This window comes from Rhinolophus ferrumequinum, chromosome 11 (genome assembly GCF_004115265.2).
Source record: "Rhinolophus ferrumequinum isolate MPI-CBG mRhiFer1 chromosome 11, mRhiFer1_v1.p, whole genome shotgun sequence".
In the NCBI taxonomy this organism is placed as follows: Eukaryota; Metazoa; Chordata; class Mammalia; order Chiroptera; family Rhinolophidae; genus Rhinolophus; species Rhinolophus ferrumequinum.
This window is the reverse complement of record NC_046294.1, coordinates 38,053,044-38,076,781: the sequence shown is the minus strand read 5'-3', so window position 1 is coordinate 38,076,781 and position 23,738 is coordinate 38,053,044.

The following is a 23,738-nucleotide window of genomic DNA, read 5'->3' as shown; positions in this document are numbered from 1 at the left end:
ATAAAACAGCCTCATATTAAGAATTAATTAGTAAGAAAGTAAAGATAAATGTTAGGAACAGCCCATATTTAAGTTAGCCAAGTCTCTGCCTCTGTCAGCATCCTAATCTGTGATATGGTGGGAATGGAGGTAAAGGTAGGGATGGCAAGAGAAGGGGACCAGATAAGAGAACTCAGACATTCAGGGATTCTGGGATTCCCACCATTCATAGTCCCGGATAGTGAGAATATATTCAAAGAGATCATTTCTGCAAGTAGTTCCTTCCTAGAAAGAATCTAATTCACCATGTTCTCTACATGGGCCAGTATAGAAAATAGATCCAGATATTGTTCCGAACTTATCAACTACCAAGGTTGAAATAGAAGGGGAGGAACATTAAAGAAAACCCCCATTAGGTATCTGTGGGGTCCTAAAAAGAGCTCTGGGAATAGTCAAAATATACAATGGCAGCTCTATCACCCACGGCTCCTTCTACGTCACCTTGAGCAGATCAGCTTGGTTTCTCGGAATTCCAGTTTCTACCTTTATGAACAAGGGTGAATAAATTGGGCTATATACGTATGTTTTAAGAATTAAAGGAAATGGGATAACTGATGCAAAAGTGCATAGCGGGTATTCAGTATTTCAACTTAATAAGCCGTTCCATGGCTTGCTGTCGAGGAGTTAATTCTTGACAGTTCTTTGTCAAAAATCCACTTGGCATGGCATAAAAGGGTTAAGTTTGATTCAGCAATCCAATGATTGTCCTCTTTTTTTGCAAGCCTGTTTAGGGAATGAGGCCATTCTACTGCCACCTCCCTGGTGGCATGGTGCCCAGCTGCTTTCTGTAGGCAATGGTGTGAAAAAGATTTTAATAGTCAGTCATGCCCTAGAGTGGGCAGAGCTTATAATTTTCCATGACTTACTATGCTCAGCCCCAATTACTCTTGATTGAATATATATATTTTTAAATCACCTCATTAATAGTGGTGCTTGTGATTTCGCCTTCTATTTCTAATAGAAATCTACCATTTTTCATTCAATGGTTTCCTAGCCAAGTGGGAAAGAGACAGCCAGGATAAAATAGGCCCACTGAAAATAGTTTATGGAGCATATGGGCAGGAAAATGTTTTCAAAACTAATGTCAGTGACACAAAGGAGATACCCCATACGCCATTTTCTTTCTTGTCACACTGTCTCTCTATCACACTGATCCATCTTAGTCATTTGGGTAATCTTTTAGCTCATGAATTACTTTATTGGTACAAAGTAGTGAGCCCCAAGAGCTGGAGAGAAAAGAGATTAAGAGAGTTAATAGACACGAAGTGCTTACAACTGTGCCCAACATGCAGAAATAATTTCATCAGTGCTCAGCCACAAGGATCTCCACTTTGAATGTGAGTGGACAGGCCTTCTGCAAATGGAGATGTTGGTACAGTTTGTCTTCTAGGTTTTCAGCTTGCTGCTTTTTTATGTACATATTCTCTATCTCTCCCAACCTTAGCCAGATTCCATATATGCTCCCAACTGCCTTCTGATAAAATCCTGCTCTCAGGAACTCTCTGATGGATCTATTCACAGTGAGCTGTCAATGAACAATACTGTTCTGTATGATTCCTAGGTGGGGGTGGGGTTGGAGTCAGAGGATTCCCTTTATAGAGCAAATCCCATTGGAGTTTCAAGTCCAGTTGTAAGAATTGACTTCTAGGAAAGGCAGACATAGTTTGAGAAATGGAGTAGGAGTTACCCACACAATTTTACTGGGAACTGCAGATGACCTCATGGCCTGGGCAGGTCTCATTGGATTAATAGGGAAGGAAACAGTGTGAAACAAGGTCAGCCCCCAATGCCACATACCCCAGGGGCCTCGGTACCTGGTGAAGTAATACATTCTTCTTCTAGGTCTCTGCCAAGTAAAATGCCTTCTTAGCAGCCAGTGGATATCACTAGAGGCTCCCCATTTTTCTGTTAGCGCTTTAGAAACATATGCCTGCTATAGTGCGTAACCAGGCCATATATCTCCTGGGCTTTCTGGATTCTGCATCAGCCCAGATGAAACACTCTTAGCAGGGCTTTGTCATGCAGCCATCTCTATGTCATCAGTTCCCCAAATAAAATCAATCCTAAGAAACCAGCAGAACGAATCTGCCTTCTCAGCACCTCTCAGGCATGTGCCTGTACAGTTTGCAGGCTCAGGAAACCTTCATCCCTGTGTCAACCCCTGTGCCAGTGGGCTCAAGGCCACCAGCAAGTGGGGGTATGGCTGCCAGAGGCTCAGTGTTGCCATGGAGGCTCATCTGGGGAGCTCTTGATGGGAAATTGGAAGTGAACTGAGACCAGATTGGAGCTGAGAAAGACAGACCATGACATCTGAGAGTCTGATTGTAAGGAGTGGACTGTGACATACTGTGAAGGACACCAGCTCTGGAGACAAGAGGACTGAGTTTGAATCTGGCTGCTCCTAACCCGTGTGACGTACACAACTCTTTTCATCACTGTGGACCTCGGTTTTACTTACCTGTGTCACGGAATAGTTATCTCTGCCCTGACAACACCCAGGGTTGCTTTGAGCATCAGATGAGATCCTGGCCTGATCCTAAGATTAAAGGGTCGCTGCCCCATGGCCCTGAGCTTGAGTTTTCCAAAGGGGTTGCAGAGAATCAGCTGACGTAGTCTGAAAGCAGGGAGGGGATGCACTTGACTGGCTGTTCTCTCCTGTGGAGTTGGGCATAAAACCGTCCAGGGAGTCTGCTCTGGCCCCACTCAGGTGAGATTTGCAAAGTGAGGACCCTTGGGCTGAGTATAAGACCAGACTGTGGAGGGGAAAGTGATAGAAATTACAACTGACAGGTCACAGATTTAAACATTTATTGACTCCAGCTAACTATGCATACTTATTCCAGTGCTACATACACTGACTTTGATCTCTCACACACACTCTCTGAAGATGTCACAAATGCTTGGATGTTACACACACTCAGGCTGTTACACAAACACACCCATGCAGATGTTACACATAATTTCTCAGATGTCACCCACACTCAGATGTCACAGATACTCAATCACACACTTGTTCTGTTAGGCTTCACACTGTCTGTCCTTGATATTATTTCGTTACATGAGACGAAACCCACTCAAACGAAGTTAGGCAAGAAGAATTTATTGGGAAGATTAAAGCCGTCACGGAACTCGGCCAGCTTTCCAGGGGGAGTCAGGAGCCAGGTGTGACTTTCCCCCTCTCTTTTTCAGGGGAAATGTGGCAGCATAGGCTCTGCACTCTGTCTCTCTCTGAGCACATGGTTTATTCTTCTGTTTCTCCTCTGGCCAGTTTTCTTTTCTCTGCTTGCATTCAGGTCATTAGGGCCATCAAAACATGTTAATCAAACTTTTATTTATCATTTTTTAAATATCATGGATAGAGTCCATTTGTCTCTGTTCTCAAAGGCTAGTCATAGGCCACCCACCTTTTAAATTCTTAATGTAAACTTGATGGGTTTTTTATCATAAGGCAAAACTGAAAAAAATAAAATCAGCAAAAAGAAACACTAACTATTGTTATTCTCAATGATAATGTCCAGGACAATTTTCCTTATTTTTTTCCTCATCTTTGTTTCTGTGTCGTTATTTTTATAGTTATGATCATATGAAATAGCATAATTTGTAAATAAGATTTTACATCTTCTGCAGAAATGTGGTTGAAGATATCTTCCTTGAAGCCCCTTCTCTGAGGGGAGCCAGTCAAGGCTGTGGTGCCTGGAGATGGGCCCACCTCGGTCTCAGTGGAGAACACAGGGGTCTATAGGCATCTCAGGTGAACTGTGTTTGACTAGGTTAGGGGCCCCTGCCTCAGGCATCTTTTCCAATGCTCACGGACACACATGAATGCCCAGGATCTGACTGGCATTCATCCCCACAATATTTCTGATTTGAGCCATTCCTGGCTTTTCAATCAGGGGTCTGGGGGGTGAACTTCAGATTCTTAGGAAATCCTCCATAATTGTATGCCACATTTTGTAGATTTGCGATTGTTTTTGGAGGAGAGACTCCACAGCATTCATCAGATTCTCAAAGGTCTCCATGATCCTGGAATGCAAGAGCCCCTTGTCCACCATCAATGGCAGAGACCACCCCAGGCTGCAGAGACTCTGCTCTCCTGGTTTCCAGCCAGCCCAGCCCAGCTCCAGCCAGGAAGAGCAACCAGTTTATCCCTGCTTCCTCCAGTTTTTTTAAAAAAACTTTTGTTTTCATTTTGAGGTCTGATGCACATTATTCTAAACTGTTAAAAGGGGTGAGAACTTCCCACACAGAAGAAAATGGAATTGGTATGCAAAATAGGCCCAGTCTTGAATAATTAATTCTGATTTGCATGTTCAGATGAGCCTGAGAGCTGTCCTGAAAGCCAGGAGGGAATTCATATGCTGGAAGGTACAGGGTGGGATACCCAGTGGGGGAGATTAAGCTTCCCTAGGAGCCTCCACTGCCTTTCTCAAGTCTATACTTTGGACTTTTGGAGTTGTGAAAACCCTGGCCGGTGGGGAATTGAGGCCCACGGTGGGGAAGTGTCTCACCCACACTCACACAGGAAGTTAGTGACAGGAAATATCACATAGTGGTTAATAGCAGGAGCTCAGGGACTCTTGGACCACCAAGATTCTAATCCCATCACTTACCAGTTATGTGACCTTGGCAAGTTACTTAACCTCTTTCAGCCTCAGTTTTCCTCATCTGTAAAGTGGGGCCAAATAATAGTATTCACTTTCTGGGTTGTTATGCTTATAACAATTCAATTCAGTGTGCCTAGTGTTTATAAGGATGGTAGAAATGGTGATTGCTCTTGTTGCAGCTCTTATCATCAAAATCCTTCTCCTTCTCCTCCTCCTCATCATCTTTAATGGTGGAACTATAATTAGAATCCAGATTTCCTTATTAGAACAATTTATGTTCATCAAAGGCAATGTGGGTTCTTTGGTGAGCCTTAGTGCCTCTCCTCTGCTAATTACCCTGGGATATTATTGCCAGGAAACAACAACAACAATATTAACAATAATAATGTCATATACTCAGTGGGCACTCCTTCCCAGGTATTTTGCTAAGCACTTAATAGATCTTTAGCCCCCTTGAATTAATGATTTACAAAGGTCCTGCCTGAGCCCTAATGTTGAGGATGGAGAGAAGTTGCTGTCTGATGGGTGGCACCTTCTCAGAGAGCCTGACCAGCAGAGGCTGCAGATGCTCAAACCCGACCAGAGCACATGCCCTCCCTTCAGCCACACTACGGAGAGTCAGATCATTGCTGGTCTGACTGCCTCATGGTCTGCAGGTCTGAGAGCCACTGAAGCCCATTGAGGAGAATGGAAACCACAAACAAACCCCAGGTATGCCTTCTTGGGAGAGCCCTGTCTTCATTGCTTCCTACCTCTGAATGGAAAGGGGATTCCATTGAGAAAGAGCTCAGTGTTGGACCGGTGGGTGGAACTTATAAAGAGACAGATTTTAACTTTAGTTTAATTCCATAGAATGAGAACTGTCTGTAAAAATAGACTGTACCTTACCGAGGTGAATTCATAGCCACTGAAAGCTCTTTAACAGAAGCCCTTGGATACTGCAAAGAGGTTAGACAAGATAATGCTTGCGGTCCATAGGTGCCTGTGAGTCTCCGTCCTATCTCCAGACTGGAGGACAAGTCTCTCTTGCCTTCAGGAGGCGCAGAGCTAGATCTTCTCTTCACAGCCTTTAAGACTCAGGAGATCACAGCCAGGGAGCTAGGAGGCCCTAGTAGACCACGATAAGAGACAATCAACCCTCTTTTCTATACCATGAACCCCAAACAGTAAGGATCTTCTCAGATGTGATAAGTTTAGACTTTTGTGGGCATTGGGAGTTATTCTTAGAGGTAGTATAAAGTAACAGAACGAACACTAAACTTAGAGTCAGGAATCCTGTGTTCAAGTTCTGCCACTCCCACTCATAGTCCTGGGACTTTGGGCAACTTGCTAGATTTCTTGGGGTCGTGTTACTCACTTGCTGCATCAGAAAGAGTAGAGATAATGCTTGCACGGTGCCTGGCATAACATAGGTGAATTCTATAACATGCATTTATGTGTATATGCACATTATAGATGTACATATTTACAAGATGGTTGTGCAGACTAAATGAGAGAACACACGGCAAAGCATAAATGTCACTTTCCTTTCCCCAAGCCCTTTTGGTGTGTCAAGGGAATATGTATCCCCTGATGCGTCACTCTAAGTAATCTAATCTAATCTCTTTCTTCAAGCTTTGCTTTCAGAAGTCCCTATTTCTGCTGGTCCTGAGAGAAAGGCCAAGTCGGAACAAGGGTGCTGAGAGAGGATTTGGATAAATACAAAGGGAAGAGAGGGTCTCAATTAGTGAAGACATTGTCTGCTGATTGATGTGTGGGAACATTTTATGCATCTGCTGCACACCCTTGATTCTCTGCAACCCTGGGGCAGTTTGTTGTTTTGGAATAAGTGTGTAGAAAGAGAAGGAGTGAGAAGCAAAAAAAGTGTGTTTGCCCTTTGCTGTCCAATTTCTCTCTGCTTTGATGTCCTCATCTCTAAAATGGGGGTAATAAATTTTATTTCTCAGGATTTTGATAAGGATTGTATGAGATGACTAATGGAAATATCTAGCCCACTGCCTAGTTGGCACTCAGTATATGTTTGTGAATATGAATCTGGATAGTTGAAGTTTCTGGATAGAAAACATTCACATCTTTTAAAAATTATTTTGCTGCAGATCTTTATACCTTTCTGCACCAGAGGAAAGTGAACAAGATTTAACCTTGTCTTAGAGATTCAGTCATCATTATGAACTCCAATCACTGCTCAGAGAAGCCCTTGGGAAGGTGGGTAGGGCTATGTGCCTCTACAATAAATGGCCCTGGAACAAACTTCTGCCTCATCACTTCTGTTGATGTATGTGTGAATAGTAGCTTTCTCTACAAATTGAATTGACTACTTCTCTTCTGTAGGCTGAAAAAAGAACATCCAACAATTTTGTGAGTAAAATTAGTTTCCAAATGCCTGAAGGGCCTCCTGTGAATAAAGTACACAGGTTTGTGACAGTGCTTTTGGCTGGTTCCCGTCTTGATTTTTTTCCTTTTTTGTACATGGATATACAACGGACACACATAGTATAAATTATGACTTATCCTTCCGGTGGAAAACAAATTGTGGATTCTTACACTGCTCTGATGTAGCTTGTGTGAGAACAGTTCTAATTCCTAGACTTTTTTTTTAAGTCATACTACAATCAGAAATTGTTCTTTTGTGTCCATGCATGTGTGCACAATTGTGTTATGGCTGAGACACAGCTAGGTTCAGAAGTTACTGTAGTTTGGTTGACTTGTGTATATCTGACACTCTTACTTCAAGGAGATTGTTGCAAATCCCTGACTTGCAAATCCCTAAACTATTGAGCTTGGAACTCAAAATCAGAGGGTTAATCTATCTTCCATGAGTCTTTAGGAAGTTCTGTGCTTCTGTAAATAAGAACCTCAGGCAATCAAGAGTACATGAAAGCTTGACTTGCAAACCTGGATTAGATTAGAAATGGGGGTGAAATGGGGGGATCTTTAAATTCAGAGTTGCTGCCCTGAGCCTTACAAAGCCGTGACCCTTTGCTCTCTACTTGCATCATTTACATCCAGAGGAATTGTGTCTGGTTTTGAGATTATATTTCCTGCCAGGGGGCACTATGATTCTCAGACATGGAAGCCAGGGCATACAGAGGTGCATGCACCCATATGTTGCTCAAAGCACACACACAGGCACCCACACAGACCCTAGACCAAATCTACCTGCCATGAGCACAGTACATGTATGCGCACAAAGGCGTCTCTTCACCTGGCTCCCTTTCTTTGCCTGGCTAACTCTTCATGGTCTCAGGCGTCAGTTTAATCCCACTTTTTCTGAGAAGTCTTTCCCAATTTCTCTTAATTTATGTTATATGTCCCTGCTATGCACACCAAAAATACTCTCTCCTTTTCCCGTCTTAGCTCATAGCACGCTTTACTGTGATTGGATATTAATTAGCTCCCTGAGTAGAGATGCTTTTAAAAATTTTATAACCATTTGTAATTTCACATTGTCTAGTATATAATAGGTGCTCAATAAATATTGTTGAATGGATATAAGAAATAGTCATACAAATTCAAACAAACCCATAAAATCACTCCCGTATACACATTCTCAGAGATATAAATGTATACACAAATATGATATATGCACAGAGAAATTAGCTGTTCCCATCCTCCACCCCCATCCATGTGCACAAGGCAGATACACACTCCCTCCGGCACAGAGATTCAAACATAAAAAGCAGGCCCACCTGGGTACTATCGTACACATACCCACAAGCAAAACACACACACACACATACACAAACATACATGATATGCACCTCAAGGAAGATATTTTCCTTGCACTTGTACTGACAACCTGCCCATGCAAATTGGATTTTCAGAACATTCTAATCCTTTGTTGACATATGTTAAGACAAAACAGAGGTGGGCAGACACAGCGTTTGAGCAGGGCGGATGTGTTTTTGCTGCAATGTAATGTCAGAAACTGTTGATGCAGAATTAATGCTCACTTTTACGAGTTTATCTTATGTCACAGAGTTGGAAAAAACCTCGGTGTAAATATTCATCATATGGCTTAATTGGTTTGATGTACCGTAGCAACAACCACAGCGCCAGACGCTTGCTATGGAGGCCTCCGCGTTGTTTCAAAGTCTTTATTATTATGACAGCAAAGTCTTGTTCATTAAAGTTTCACAATCCATTTTCATTAGGTTGAAGCTAAGTCTGTAAATGAACAGTTGCTCTGAAAAATCAAGCCCTCACAGTTCTCGCTGGGGAGGCAGCGCGTCTGTATTAATTATCAGGACGCTGGTGTCGATCGTCGATGTTAATTGCACTGATGGCTCGTTATTTGGGGAATTGCCGTGCATTTCATGCAGGGATAATAAAAATGAATTTTTAAACAAAGAGACTTAAAATAATATCGAATCTGCAGAGAATACCAACATCAAAGGCTTATCTCAAAGCTTTGAATTTTATCTTTGTGGTCCAAAATGTTAAAGAGGCGCCCGCAATGCAGTTGGTTCCAGTTTGCAGTGAAGGAAAACAAAACAAGAGTTAATTAACTGTTATTACAAACCTTTTCAACTTTAATTTGACTTTCAAATATTAGCATTTATCTATGAACTGTGCTTCTGGGTTTGACAAATTAGTTTTCACAGAACAAGTTTAATTAGGCGTCATTGTGCTTTTATGTCAGTTTTCAGAGCTCCAGACAATGAATGGATTAACTTATTAAAAGTCATCTGTTTAAAAGACTTTGTCGAATGGCAAATGGGTGGGCAAAGTTGCTAGGCTTTGCAAGGAGATGGGGAAAATGATATCGCTGGTTGGGTGTCAGGGGCGTTGTACATCAGATGACAAGAGGATTGGTAGCCCTGCCAGCTGAAGCCCGCTTTTGGGGCACCCCCATCTTCTTGTCCCCTCAAGTGGTAAGGGCTCTGTGATCCTTATACCAACAGAGTGCCTAGGAAAACTGAGTTGAGGAAGCCACTATCTCTATTGCAGAGATAGGAAATGACACAGAAAGTATTTACCACAGCATTAAGGTCTGCTCACACGGCAAGCTGCACTTGACTATATGTATTATGTTCCATGAGTCTCTAATTCAGAGGTCAGGTAACTTTCCTGTGAAGGCTGGACCGTACAGTCTATGTCACAACTGCTCAACCCTGTCATTGTAGCATGAAAACAGTCATAGACAATAGGTAAATAAGTGGGAGTTGCTGTGTTCCAATAAAACTTTATTTACAAAAACAAGTTGGGGGCCATCCTTACTTGGGATCCTGGTTTGCTGACCTCTGCTCTAGTTGAGTGTCACATGTTGATCTGGTCGCACCAAACAGAATACATTTAACAAAAGGGAGACTCTCCTCTACCAATTTTCTCTTAAAAGGACCCTTGACTTCTCATTCATCAAACATTTTTCTGACTGTCATCTAAGGTACTATGCATTGCTGGATAAATACACAGAAAAATTTTTTAAAAAGGTGTCCTGACCTCAGGAAGATCACATTCTTTGGAATCGACTATTATAGTGCTAGGATTTATTTATTTTGGCTTGTTGAATTAGATGAGTAATCTGTCAGAGACTGGAGTGTTATGAAGTTGGGCCCGGGATTAACCTGTAAATGAATTTGTAGAAAGAAACCATTTCTTATTACTTTCTTTGCTAACCTTTCTAATCACCCTGCAAAGCAGATCAGGGAAGAGCAAGACATGTAATTTGCTCAGAAACAAAGGAGCAGTCACAAAGGTCTGTTTAATCAGCATTAGTAGGAATACCTATAAATACGGCTCCATGTTGGACCACGGGTGTTTCTTGGAGAGCTCATGGTCTATAGAGGAGACAGACCTACTAAACAGTTATAATTGAGGGTGTGCAAAATACTGTGAGAGCACAGAAGAGGAAAAAGCCAATGTTACCTACCTGTAAGGGAAGCCTATAAATAAGTGATTTTAAGATGGGTTTTGAAGAATGAGTAGGAGTTTTCCAGGTAGAGAAGAAAGGATAAAAACATGTCAAGTAGAGGGAATAGCATGTGCCACACTCTAGTCCTGAAAGATCACTTTTGATGTGGCCGAAGCATGGTCCTCGTTAGGGAGTATGAAGGAAGGCATGCATTTACTCCTTTCACACCACCTGGGTGGGGCTTCACACTTGCTGTTCTCACTCTATAAATGATCTTTCCACAGGTATCTACATGGCTCGCTCCCTTGATTCCTATAGCTCTCTACTAAAGAGCAACTCTTCAGAGGGGTCTTCCTTGAGCACTATATTTAAAATAGCATTCCCTTTGTCTCACTGTCCCTTTGCCAGGCTTTATTTTCTTCTTTGCACATATATCATGTGGTATATTATGGATTTAATTTGTATTTTGTTTGTGTCTCCCAACTAGAGTGTCAGTTCCATGAAAGCAGAAGCGGAGTCTATGGTGATTTCTGTAGTATACCCGGCACCTGGCACAGCACTGCACAGAAGAGGTGCTCAGTAACTCATCAGGTATCTATGAGCCAGGCATTGGAAAGGGGGTCATACTTGCTCTAGAGATGCTCACCACCCGTTCAGTCACACAGCAAGTGGTCACAACAGAGTGTGCTAAGAACTAGAACAGATGATGGCCTTCAACGTGGGTGATGGGTCCTTGTCAGGGAGTATGGCAAGGTGGCCATGGAGGCCTCCTAGACAGGGAGGGGCAGGACTGGATTCAAACGTTAGCATCTCTGCTTATTTCCCCAGGGACCATAAGGGGCCAAGAGAAGGTGTGTCTGTCCAGGCAGGCGGCTGTCCAGTGCAGCCAGGTAGGGCAGAGCATGCTGTGGCCTGAAGGATTGTTCTGGAAACTCCAAGATGCTCATTACTGTGACCCCAGGACTCCTCACAAAAGCCCTGGGGGTGGAGGCTTAGGCCAGGACAACAGTGAGCAAGGGAGGCAAGTAAGGTGCAATACTGAAGGAGGCACCCCCTCTTAGAGGCTGGGCCTACATCTGCTTGAACCTGAGAGGGAGTCCCTCCTTATATGTCACTCTTTAGGCTCCTCTCCTGTCTCACCCTGGCCCCAGCCCTGCGGAGGAAGCTGCTCCAGAGGGAGCAGGGATTCAATGGCAAGGCCTTTTGGCTCCTATTCAGAATAGAGAATGGCATCTGGAAGTGCCTGAATTCAAATCATGGAAAGAATAGGCCCAGGAGGTTGGGGTCTTAAAGAAAGAGATGGGGGAAGGAAGCAGATTCCAGGGGCCTGGGTTCTAGCCTCAGGGCCATTGCTGCTCCCACATCTGGCTTCTGCTTCTCCACCTCCCCACTTCTGGGCTCAGTGCCCCCTGTGTCTCTCTCTAGATTTCGCCTACCCATGTATCCAGACCAGTGGGTACACCGGGCAGGCAGGACTGAAACAGCTTTGGTTCACCTCTGCCTTTGCGGGACATGGTGAGCTTCTGGGGACAGTGCACAGACTCCCTCCTGGGGTTCTCTTCTGTTCTTCCTCTCGGTTCCCCTGCCTTGTAGTTGCCTATCCTCAGGACTTGGCTTTGGTTTACCTGGAGGTCCACCCTTGGCTCCCTTGGGATTTGCTGTCATCCTTAAGTCGTCTCTCCTGAGGATGGCTGTCCAGCTGCCTGACCCTGTATGCTGGATTTCCCTTCCCAGAGCCATGTTTCCCGGTGAGAGCTGTCCTACTTACAGGTTCCTGTAATGTCAGGGGACTTCTCAGCCTCTCGGGCCCTGAGTCTCGCCTGCCTCAGAGGCAAGGCCCTGGATGTGTCCAAGATCAACCCACAGTTCCCTGCAGATCTTTGTGAAGCCCTGGAGGTTGCTATTAGGGTTACACTCTGTTATAATCTGGGTGCAAGGATTGTAGTCTGGCCATAACACAAGGGAAAGGGAACATCAGGCAGTATCTTGTGGATGGAATGGAGGTGAATAAACAAAACCATACCCAGGCCGTCACTAACTGTGCTTGAAACAAGGGAAACAGCCTCCCTTCAGGCTCCTCAGGTTTAAGACTGCCTCTCATGTATCTCCCATTACCGCTACCTAAGAGGTGCCTCTGTGAGAAGAAAAACAAAATAATTTCATCCTTAAGAGATTCTTTTGAAGATAGATTTATTATTCCCATTTCACAGATGTGTAAACTGAGGACTGGAGAGGTGAAATGACTTGGGTTAGAGAGCTGGTAAGTTATAAGTCTGACCCCAAGACTATGCCCTTTCATGGTGTCCCACGTTGACCACATGAGCCCAGGCCTCTCTAGGGAAGCTAAGCTAGGGCACCCTCTTCTTATCACCTTGTCATTTCCAGGAAAGAGAATGATGGCTTGGTGCATACATGCAAATGACATGGAGCTTTTCGCTGCCGTATCCCTTAAGCGCAAGCACTTGTTCATTTCTATAAATGTTAACATATCAGGATGTATTTTGACATGCTACTAAGATAAGTGCTAGAGCTGACAATAATAATGTATAATTTATGTCTCTCATATTACCTTCCCATCACTGTGCTTACATTATTACATAAATTAGTTTAATGTATCTGACATTCATCAGATAATTTAAGCATTTGTTCTTTTGTCTCTGTCTCCTGCTTGCAGGCTTCGAGGCTGGAGATCATGGCACCATTTTGGCACTAATTTGCAGGAACGCTGGGAAAGTTAGGGAAGACTTTCCTCACATGCATAGAAGAGATCTGCTTCCTGTGTGAGTGGCTAGGCCGTAGCTTGCAGACAGCCCTGGAAAAAGCACTTACCTCAGAGGTAAATGGTAACAATGGCCACGGATACTTGCCATCCCAGTATGTACAGCCCTACGTATTGTGACATGGAAGCTCCTCCCATCCAGAAGTGGAGTCTATTTCTCTACCTTCTGAATCTGGGATTGGCCATGTGTCTGGCTCTCGCCAGAAGGACATTAGCAAACTCGTGCACAGTGATTTACCCCCTTGCTACTTTTGGAAATCTGCCCTTACCATCATGTGAAAAACCCCCAAATAGCCGCAGGATGATGCCTAATTACATCCTTTGATCTTGCTGATACTCAGCCATTTGCCAGACGTGTGAGGCCAGTCACTGCTACATAGCTGACTGCATGCCCCACCTAGCCCAGCAGAAGAACCAGCCAGCAGATCCCAGCTCAATTGCTGATCCGCAGAATTCTGAGCTAACTGCATGGTTGTTATTTTAAGCCAATAGTTTGGAGCGATATATTACACAACAAAAAATGGCACAGATGGGAGGCAGAGGTTGATTGACAGGGGAGTCCTACTTATCGTTGCTGGAGAGAAGGGGATATTTCTTGACTTCCTGTTGTACCTCCAGTCTGGGCCAGGCACTTGCACATGTATTATCTCCTTTGGCTCTTACACTGGGGATATTATTTTGTGAAGTTGGCGCTTTTGTCATCCCGTTTCAGAGTCCAGGAGACTTGAGATGCAGAATATTTAGGTTACTTACCACTCACAGAGCTAGTGAGTGGTAAAGTCAGGATTCAAACTCAAGTCTCTCTGCCCAAACACCCCATCCCTAACCATTTACTGGATTCTTTAAAGGAGGAGAAAAGTTTGAAGTGATTAATTCTGAGTTTGTATTTTTCCCTGGTGAAGGACATCATAAAACAACCCCAAGTGTTTGATATGACAATAGTCCAAGGAATGTTGATACCATGCCATTTGCAAGGTTTTTTAAACGCTTGCATTATCTCATTAATGAATTAACCTAGCCTGTTGGAGTTGGTATTGCAGTCCCTTTTTCTAGATGAAGCAAGTATATTCAGAGAGGTTAAGGAATTTGCCCAAAGTAAGCAGGGAAGCCAGGACTTGAGCTCAGGCTTCTTGCATCCAAAACTCATGCCTGCTGCCCTGAGCCAGGGATCTGCATTTCCAGTTTTCCTAGCGGAACCTCAGGCTGGATGCTTAGCCCCCAATGACCTCATCATTGTCAGAGATAAAGACAATAGATTCAGAGATACGACCTGTGTGCAGGGCCCTGCACCACCGAGGGCCTGGAAGGTTGCTGAGACAAATATGTGTTGGTTCCTGTCCTCACAGAGCTCGCTCTCTGGCTGGGGAGGCAGCACTCGGCAGTATGTAATATCTGGGTCTGTGCAGTGCTATTGTGCGGTGGAGTGTTGTCTCATGATCTGTTGTAGCGGCACCTTCTTTTTAAGTGATGCTAACACCTGTCCACTTAAATAAATCAACATGCCCATTTTCACAGTCAATGCCTGTGACCCGTGGGCTGAACCATGGGACCCCTTCAAAGCGCATCATTCTGTTTCCATGTTCACAAGCGTTAAGCAGCAGTCGAAGATTTAAAACTGAAATGTCCAGTTTTGGAGAAGCTGATAGAATTCGCAAATTGATACGAAATTTTTTGGTGGCAGTGTGGATTAGGTGACATTTGACCCTCAAATTCTCGGAATTTATTCTAAGGAAATTATTTACCATGAAGATGTGCCAAGATTTAGTTATAACATTTTTCATGGTGATGACATTTAATTGAAAACAACCTAACTGCCCGGTAACAGGTATTGGTTAAATAAAATATGATACATCCACACAATGTGCTGTTAACCAGTGAGTTAAAATGATGCAGTGGATTAATAACAGGAGATCATGAAAAGAAAGGAGAGGTTATAAAAATAATATTGCGGTGTGAATTCATGTAAACAAGGTATGTACAGGGAAATTCTGGAAGGTTATGTACCAAAGTAGTAACAACGGCTATTTCTGGTAGAGAGACTGGGAAGTTAAGAGTATTTCTAATTTTCTTCTGTATGTTCATTCGTATTCTTTTTTCATTTTCTTCATGAGTGGTGATACCCATGCTCTAGTTTTAAGTTCCACTGCAAAGTAGATGCAGAATTTAAGAAGCAAGGGGTGGGAGAAATGCTATCAAGATTTGTGTACTAATATCTCATACTTTCTGCTCCTACCCTAAATCTATCTGGGTTTCTTATGCATAGAGCTCACGTTGTCCCTCCTTTTGTTTCAAAACAGATCTGATCAGTTTTTGGTACAAAGAGAAGAGGCTTTGATGTCAGACAGATACGGGCTCAAATCCTACCCTTTTAACTACGTGAGTGATATTGAGCAAGTCACGTAACTTCTCTGAGCTTCCATTTCTTTATCTGTAAAGTGTGACTATACAACCTAGCTCGCAGCATTGTTGAGAGAATTAGACACACTGTGTAAAGAGCCATGCATAGTACCTGACATATAGAAGGTGCTCAATAAACTGGTATTCTGTTGTTGTTTTGATATCATTATTATCACGTAAAAGAACCAGAGAATATGGATACTATACTCATTTTTTTTCCTGGTGGGCAGATTGAATCAGCAATAGAAATGGACTTTCGCAGGGTTCCAAGTGTAGTAAGGAAATGCTTGGCTGTTGAGCCTAAGATTTATCTCCTCCTTGGCGGTACATTTTAAACAAGCTCCTACACATTTACTGGGGCTCAACCCAAAAGCATTTCCACTCTGGGCAAAGGCCTATTTCCTCTTACAGGTAAGTCAGGGTTATTATCTTACATATGGAGGAAAGTGCCTCACTTGCCCCAGTATAAGCTTAACCTAGAAGGGTGCCTGGTACCCCCTGTGCAGGCCTGTGCCTCTGGATTGCGTTGGTAACTGTTCATGGTGCTCTTTCCTACCCAGCCTCGGCAGCCTCGGGGAGTCTTCTCCACATGGTGTTTCTTGCAGCTCCTGACAGTAATTAATCAGAGGTTGCTAACGGAATGAAACCTATTTGCTTCTTTTGGATGAGAGCTGGGTTGGGGAGAGGGTGGTGGAGGTTGAGAATTCATCTATTTCAACCTCCTAATTTACTTCTGGGAGGTTAGAAGAAGAGTTTTTCCTCTTCTGGGCCTCATTTTCTTCATTGACTTAATGAAGTCCTAGGAATAGATTAGGGCTGGTGAGAGGTTTTCTTCCGTGAGTCTACTTTGAAGAGTCAGTATCTCTACAAAGAAGATTTGTGCAAACGTATTCAAAGGCTGCATTCAGACTTGGCTAGAGGGGGTGTGTCATGCAGGGTGTCATGCGGGGTCTCTGGTCCCGCTCCCCACATAAGAACGCAGGATATGGCTAGGACAAACAGAAACACCCACGGAGCCATAGGTAGGGAAGTCATACCACTATGGTCTCACTGGAGGTTGGGTTTACACAACGTGCGACCTGCTGTCCGCTTTGCTGCCAACCGACCGACTCTTCTCCACTCTCCTTCAGTCTCCTCCTCTCTCCTCCGTAGCCGCGGCAGTTATATTAGTGGCCAATGGCTCAATGGTTACAGCTGACAGCCAACCAGCCACAGCTGATGGCCATCTACTACCTGAGCCAGCACCTTTCCACATGAGGCCGAGAGCCTGGAAACTGCTCTCTGGGGCTCTGTCCTCACAGGGTGCCATGTGGGTTAGCGATTAACCCTGTGCCATGGAAGGGGTTGTGGCAGTGGTAAGTGTGCTAGGTGTTTGTCATTCCTGGATTGGACCTTTTTGAGTACTTCCGAATGTCTACCTTTTTAGGAAACTGAGGCCCAGAGGAGGAAATGACTGGTCCAAATGAGTTTGTGGCAAAGCCAGGACTGCTATCTGGGGTTTGGCTCCCTGTTTGAGGCTTGTTCCACAAAGACTCAAATCAGACGTCAAGTCTCTGGGCAGTATGAGCGTTCCTCAGGAGGCAACATAAGTTCTTGGCGAATGGGCATTGTCAGTCCCTCCTTCCCGGGACTGAGCTTGGCTGCCTCAGGGGGACTGTCCACTTTGCCTGTGAGCCCCATACAGCAGTGGGCCCTGGAGCTGGGGGCCAGGATGCTCCTCCAGGTTCCCCGGAGGCTTCTCTCTGGGTCCTTCCTAAAAGGCTTGGGGAAGTAAGTGATTAGATTCCGAAGACTTTTCCCTGGGGTGGAGTTGGGGGTGGGCAGCATTTTCCAGAATGGGGCTTTGGCAAGGCAGGGGGCTCAGCTAAGAACTACAGGGAAGCAGCAGGGGCTCCTTAAATATGCAGAGGGAGCAGCTGCCTTTGATCTCTCCAGCCAGAAGCAGCCACTCCCCGCTGAGCTAGAGTGTGCATGTGTGCTTGAGGGTGGCATGTGGGTGTGGGTTAACATGTAAATGAGGGCAGACTGTACCCAACATGTGCATGGTGCATGTATGTGGGCACACACAGGCACCACTACAGATTCATATGTGTGTGCACACATCTGCATATAGGTGCTGGTATCCAGCATGGGAGTTCTCAAGTGTGTACGCTTGTGTATACCATGCCGTTTGTTGGGCTGAGCACATGTCTGCACATTAGTTTATCTGAGATATCTCTGTAACACAATCATATTATCTGCCCAGCAATCCACATTTGGGGCAAATTATTCCCAGCATGGCTGCTGGAGGCACCATAAGTAGCACAGCCTGGTCCTGCCTCCTGGCCCAATTTAATTTGTCAAGGGATGAGTCTTTCTAGTACCCACACACCTGGTCACCGATGGTCAGGAGATAGTGTGGTAGATTGGATTACTACTCAAAACTTTCATTGTCTCCTCTTCCTCATTGATGTCAGGAATGGCTGAATGACTTCCTTTAACCAGTGGAATGAGAGCCCAGGTGACACACATGACACACGAGCAGAAGTTCTAAGACCCCTTGCATGGCTTGCCACCTCGTCTCCTTTCCCTCTGTTTTGTGTGACTATATACATGGGCACATTGCACTGCTATGTGTTTGCATGTATATTTGTGTGTTTTCATGTATGTGCTGATATTTATGGAATATGAGTGTCTGTATCCTTGTATGTCTATGCGTGTCCTGGTTATCCTATGAAGCCATGTATGGATGTTTGTGGTATACAAGAATGTGTGTGGATTTGCCTGACACATAGTAAGTGTTCAATTAATTTTTTGGAATAACTATGTTGTACTACAACAGAATGTGTGCATGTTTGGTGCACAACAAGTGACTTAGAAAGAATGATGTGGGGAGGAGGGGTTGGTTATGCTTGGCAGTGTTCTCCTGGGACATCTCCCAGCACTACTTGGACTCTGGGCGGGGACGACTCTCAGACTTTCATTCCTTCCAAAGGGTTTAGACATCGGTATCACAGGTTACCTACCCCTTGGGCTTCTGTCTGGCTGGGCTTCATCCTTCCTTGATCCCTTGGGATAAAAAAAAAAAAAAAAAACAGCCCATGCTGACCTAGCCAGTCTCTGGGGGTCCTGGAAGCCACCATGGAGGCCTGGGAAAGGCCTGGGTTTCAGGCATTTCTGGAAGGATCACTGAGGTTCAGTCACTCTGTGCCCTCTGTTGGAACTCTGGGTCAGGTGTTCATTCTTGTAACAGGGAATTTTAAGCACCAGACTTTCTGCATTTATTTGACTTGGGCAGTTTTATGATTAGGTGTTTTGACAAGAAATTTGGGACTTGAATTTTGCTATTTGCACTTTATTGTCAGGTGTTAAGAAAGTATTCTGAATTGGTGAGGTGGAAAGATTGAAGAGACAGCAGGAAAGGGTCATGGAGGAGAGGTGGCAAGATTGCTACAAAGAAAAGAAACATCACACGTGGGGGCTTTCTGAGGGAGAACCAGGGGCTTCTGGGGCTTGAAGGAACTTTAAAGATTAGCTGGTCCAACCCAAACCCCGTGCTCAAATTCTCTCTATAAATACTAATTGTAATGATAGTGCCTATAACAGCTACTATGCTGAGCTCCCACGTGCAGCACAGGAAGTTGTTCTAGTCAGGCTTGATAGGTCACAGGGAAGAGAGACCCACCCGGGATAGCTCATGTCTCCTCTTCTCAAATATCCTCTTCCCTCCTCTCCTCTCCCGTCCTCTTCTCTCCCCTTCTCCCTCCCTCCCTTCTTCCTTTTTTGCCTCCCCTTCTTCTCTCTCCCTCCCTCTCTTCTTCTATTTTTCCTCCCCTTCCTCTCTTCCTCCCTTCCTCCCCAATGCTAACTATAAAGAGCTCTTCATAATTACTTACCCTCAACCTGTGTCTTTTGTTCTGTGTCTCTTGAGTTAATACAAAGCAAGCCCAAACCTTCTTCTGTGGGACCACCCTGCAGAGGGGTGAAGTCAGGGGTTGTGGCCCCAGAGTGGCATCTTCTCCAGACCCTTTAGCTTCAACTCTTCCTCCTCTGACCTCATTCCACGCCCCCTCCCTACCTTGCCTTCCTCAGTCAAATCAAGCCCGTCAATTTCTCTCTTCAAGTATGGCTCCCAATTCTTGACTCTTTCCTCTCTTGTAAGGTGTGATGCAAGCTCAGCTGAAGCCCAGAGATGAAAACACACATCAAGAGACACTCCTTACCCCCTGCTTATGTCCTTAAAAAACTTCTACACCCAATGGAATCTTTGTGAAGAGTCCCTGAAGTCCCTGGGTACCTCAAATCCAGTCAAGATGATCAGTTACCATCAGTGCTGGAAGGTTCAGTGCAATTTAATTCAATTCATTTGGCAAACATTTAGAGCATGAATTCTGGAGTCAAGCAAGCCTAAGTTTGGATTCTGGGTCTATCATTTCTTAATTGATTTAGTATCAAGTGATCACTCTGAGCTCTCGTTTTTCTCATCTGATTTACAAAGGGGAGTCCATACCTGATTCATGGGCTTTCCATGAAGATCAAATGAAACCACATATGTGAAACACTTAAAACAGTGCTTCATCCAACCAATCACCCCTTCATTCATTCATGTATGCATTTATTTATTCTATGTGCTAAGCATTTTGGGGATTTTTCTAGGGGCATACAGGGTCTTTGCCTTCACAGAGTTTAAAGAGGCATGTGCTTATCACATACTCAGGAAATATTGCCCTGCTCACCTTCTACATGTATCTGCATACACAGGGGACAGTGCTGGGCAACTGGATGTGGGTAGAGATATAAATAAATGAATAAATCAAGGCAACTTCTCTCAAGGAACTGAGGATTCAGGAGCATCACTCTGAGGTTAGGAAGGGGGCTGCCCAAAGTGTTTAAACTCAAATTTAAATTTGATACCAAGTCCTACGATGACACTAAAAAACTTGTCTTTCTTGGTGTCTGGGATGCTGATAGAACGCAAGGACCTGAACTGGAGCAGAGGCAGCCAGTTTCTCAGAGAGTCCCACAAAGAGAGAGAAACTAGATCAGGAAGAATGGGTAGCTAGAGTCAGCTCAGACTAATTCTGAAGGGAAATATGATAAGGTGAGGTCCATTGAACTTATTCCTGATCTAACTCTGTTTTGTGTATTCATTCATTCATTCATTCATTCATTCTTTCATAAACATTCTTTGAGAATCTGCTTTGTGCCAGGCACTTGCAACGTGTTGGTATAAATTCCTCCCCTTGTGTTTTCACAACATGATGGGAAATTGGCCATGATAACCCATTATAATGAATGCTAAGATAGGGGAGGGGTGTCACACGTGCTCCCTATGTTATGGGAATATAGAGAAGGACCATCCTTCTCCAACCAGAACAGTGGTTTTCAAGAGGGGGTGATTTTTGTTGCCCAGGGGACATTTGGAAATTTCTGGAGACATATTTGATCGTCACGATTGGCGTGGGGGCTACTGGCATCTGGAGACTGGAGACTGGAGATGCTACTTAACATCCTATAATGTACAGGACAACCCCTCACGGCAAAAAGAATTTTGTGGCTCAAAATGTTCATAGTGCTGCTATTGGAGAAACCATGCTCTAGAAGGATCATACGAAGTTTCTCAAAAGGAGAGATACTGAGTTGAATCCATAAGGAGAAGAAATTAGCTGAATAAAGAATGGGGCTAGTGCAGACTTTCCAGGAAGAGGGACAACATATTTAAACACTTGGAAATGGGAGAGGAAGGAAGCAACAGCAGGAGCCAGCGGAGGGAGGAAAGAAAGAAAGGGGAAGGGAGAGGGCTAGTATTGTTCTGGGAGTATTTTAATGTGGTGAGAAAGAAAGGCATCAGGCAGAGAAGAATAAGAGGGAAGGATAAATCAATCGTAATATATTATCTGAGAGGAATAGTTCACTCTCAGAGTAAGAAAGAAGTCTGGGGTGTGTGGTTTAGACTCTCACACAGTAACATTTTTAGGATATTTCAATTGCTTCTAGAAATGGGAGGAAAGTGAAAGACAGAAATGGGAGATTGTATGGGCCTCAACCGGAAGTGACATGCATGATGCTGGGCTACATTTCATTGGTCAGAACCCAGTCATGTGGCCTCAACTAATAGCCAAGTCTGTGAATGCTGTCCTTCAATGTGCCCAGAAGGAAAAGAAAATGAATTTGGAGATTGCACAACTTTTTGTTTTTGCCATAAATAGGATGGAAGGGAGAGGTCATGGACTAAGACATGGAGACTTAGAATTCCTAAGAACAGGTGCCAAGGTAATAGTAGTGGCCATGGGGGTTGTAAGAGAATCGGACAAGACTGTTGTCAGACTCAGAAGGTTAAAGTCACATAACCATGCACTGTTTGGATGAGTCCTTTAATGAAATTACCATAAAACGTACATCAGAGATGCCTCCTGGCTGCTCTTATTTCATCATTAGAAGTTATTCTGAGGATTGCATTGTCTCTACTGCTCTGTGAGTTTTGCTGTTGATATGAAGTGACAAGGTTCTGTCTTACTGAAGGGATAGTTGGAACATGGACAAAAGGTGAGTTTGGGAGGAAAAATATTGCTGAGATCTTTTTAGATTTCCATTCTCTAGATTTCATATAAAGTCTTTGCAAAATGAGAGCTTGCCCATTATGTGCCTAATAGTGTGCCAGATGCTCTGGGGATATGAGAGGGGAAAGGTATGAGCCTGGCTCTCAAGTGACTAAGATTTTTCTTCAGGGAGCTTCAAGTAACTCATGTGACACAATTATGGAACCCAAAGTAATCAAACTCTTGAGATGCAGGTGCTAAGTGTTGTACAGTTTCCTAGCAAGGCGAGAGATCAAGATAGACAGGTGTTGATGGAAACATTTCTGTGGGAGGCGGTGCTTGAGTTGGGTCTCTTAGAGTTCCCTCAAAAGCCATCATTCCCTTGTGTATTCCAGGGCTAACAGCATGACTTTGGAGTCAGGTGAGCATAGGTTTGGAGCTGGATTCTATCTTTTACTAAGTCTTTGCTATTGAGTAAGGGTGGATAAATGAGATACCATTCACACAGACTGCCTACCTAGCACAGAGAAAATGCTCATAAGTGGTAGATGCTAGATTGTAAGAGAACAATAAATGTATATTGCCTGAAGCCAGACTTCTTGGGTGTGATTCCCAGTTCGGCTGCTTACTTTCTGTGTTTGATTTTGGACAAATCACTTAACCGCTCTTTGCCTCAGTTTCTTTATCTGCAATACGGGTATAAGGATACTGCCTATATTCTAGGGTTACAGTAAGTGGTAAATCCATTAATATCTTAAAGAGTATGTAACCTGCTATGTAAGTTGCAGCTATTATTATAATTATTAGAAAAATAATTGTTTTACCTCCACACATGAGAAAATGTGGCATTTCCTTTGTCAGAGATCCACAGAATAATTCAGACACATGCAGTGAGTTTTATTCTGTGTGTGTGTGTGTGTGTGTGTGTGTGTGTGTGTGTGCGCGCGTGCACCCATATGTGTGTGTGATGGAAACTGATGGTCTGAACGACGGCACCTTCCTCACATTGTGACTTTGACACATGCATTTTCAATTAAATTGAGTTCCCATTTCACTCTACTCATTTGGCAGCAACCACAAGTTCATGGAAAAATATGAATAGACAAGGGGAAGGTGCACAAACCAAGGTGGGGGTGGGAGAGTCAGAGAATCAATTTACAGTTTGTCAAGACAAGAGTATTAGTGCTTCCCTTTTATAAAAAAAAATTAATGCGCTGGATCTTTGTCTGGCATGGATCATAACAGCTATAGAAATTGCATTTTGAATACTCACAATGTGTCAAGCATGTTGCTAAGTGCTTTATAAGTGTATTATCTCATTTAATATTCATAATACCCTAGTGGTATTTCCGTGGTTGGTACCATTTGAAAGACTTTAAGATATTAACTGGCCTGAGGTCACTTTGTCAGTATATGATGAAGCCAAGACTAAAACACAAGCCGTTCTGACTCCAAAAGGTCATGGTCTTAACTGGGGCTGATGTCCAGCCAGGACATGCGAGGACGGCAACACAGGAAGTTTGTAGTCACTGTCCTTTCTGATGGGT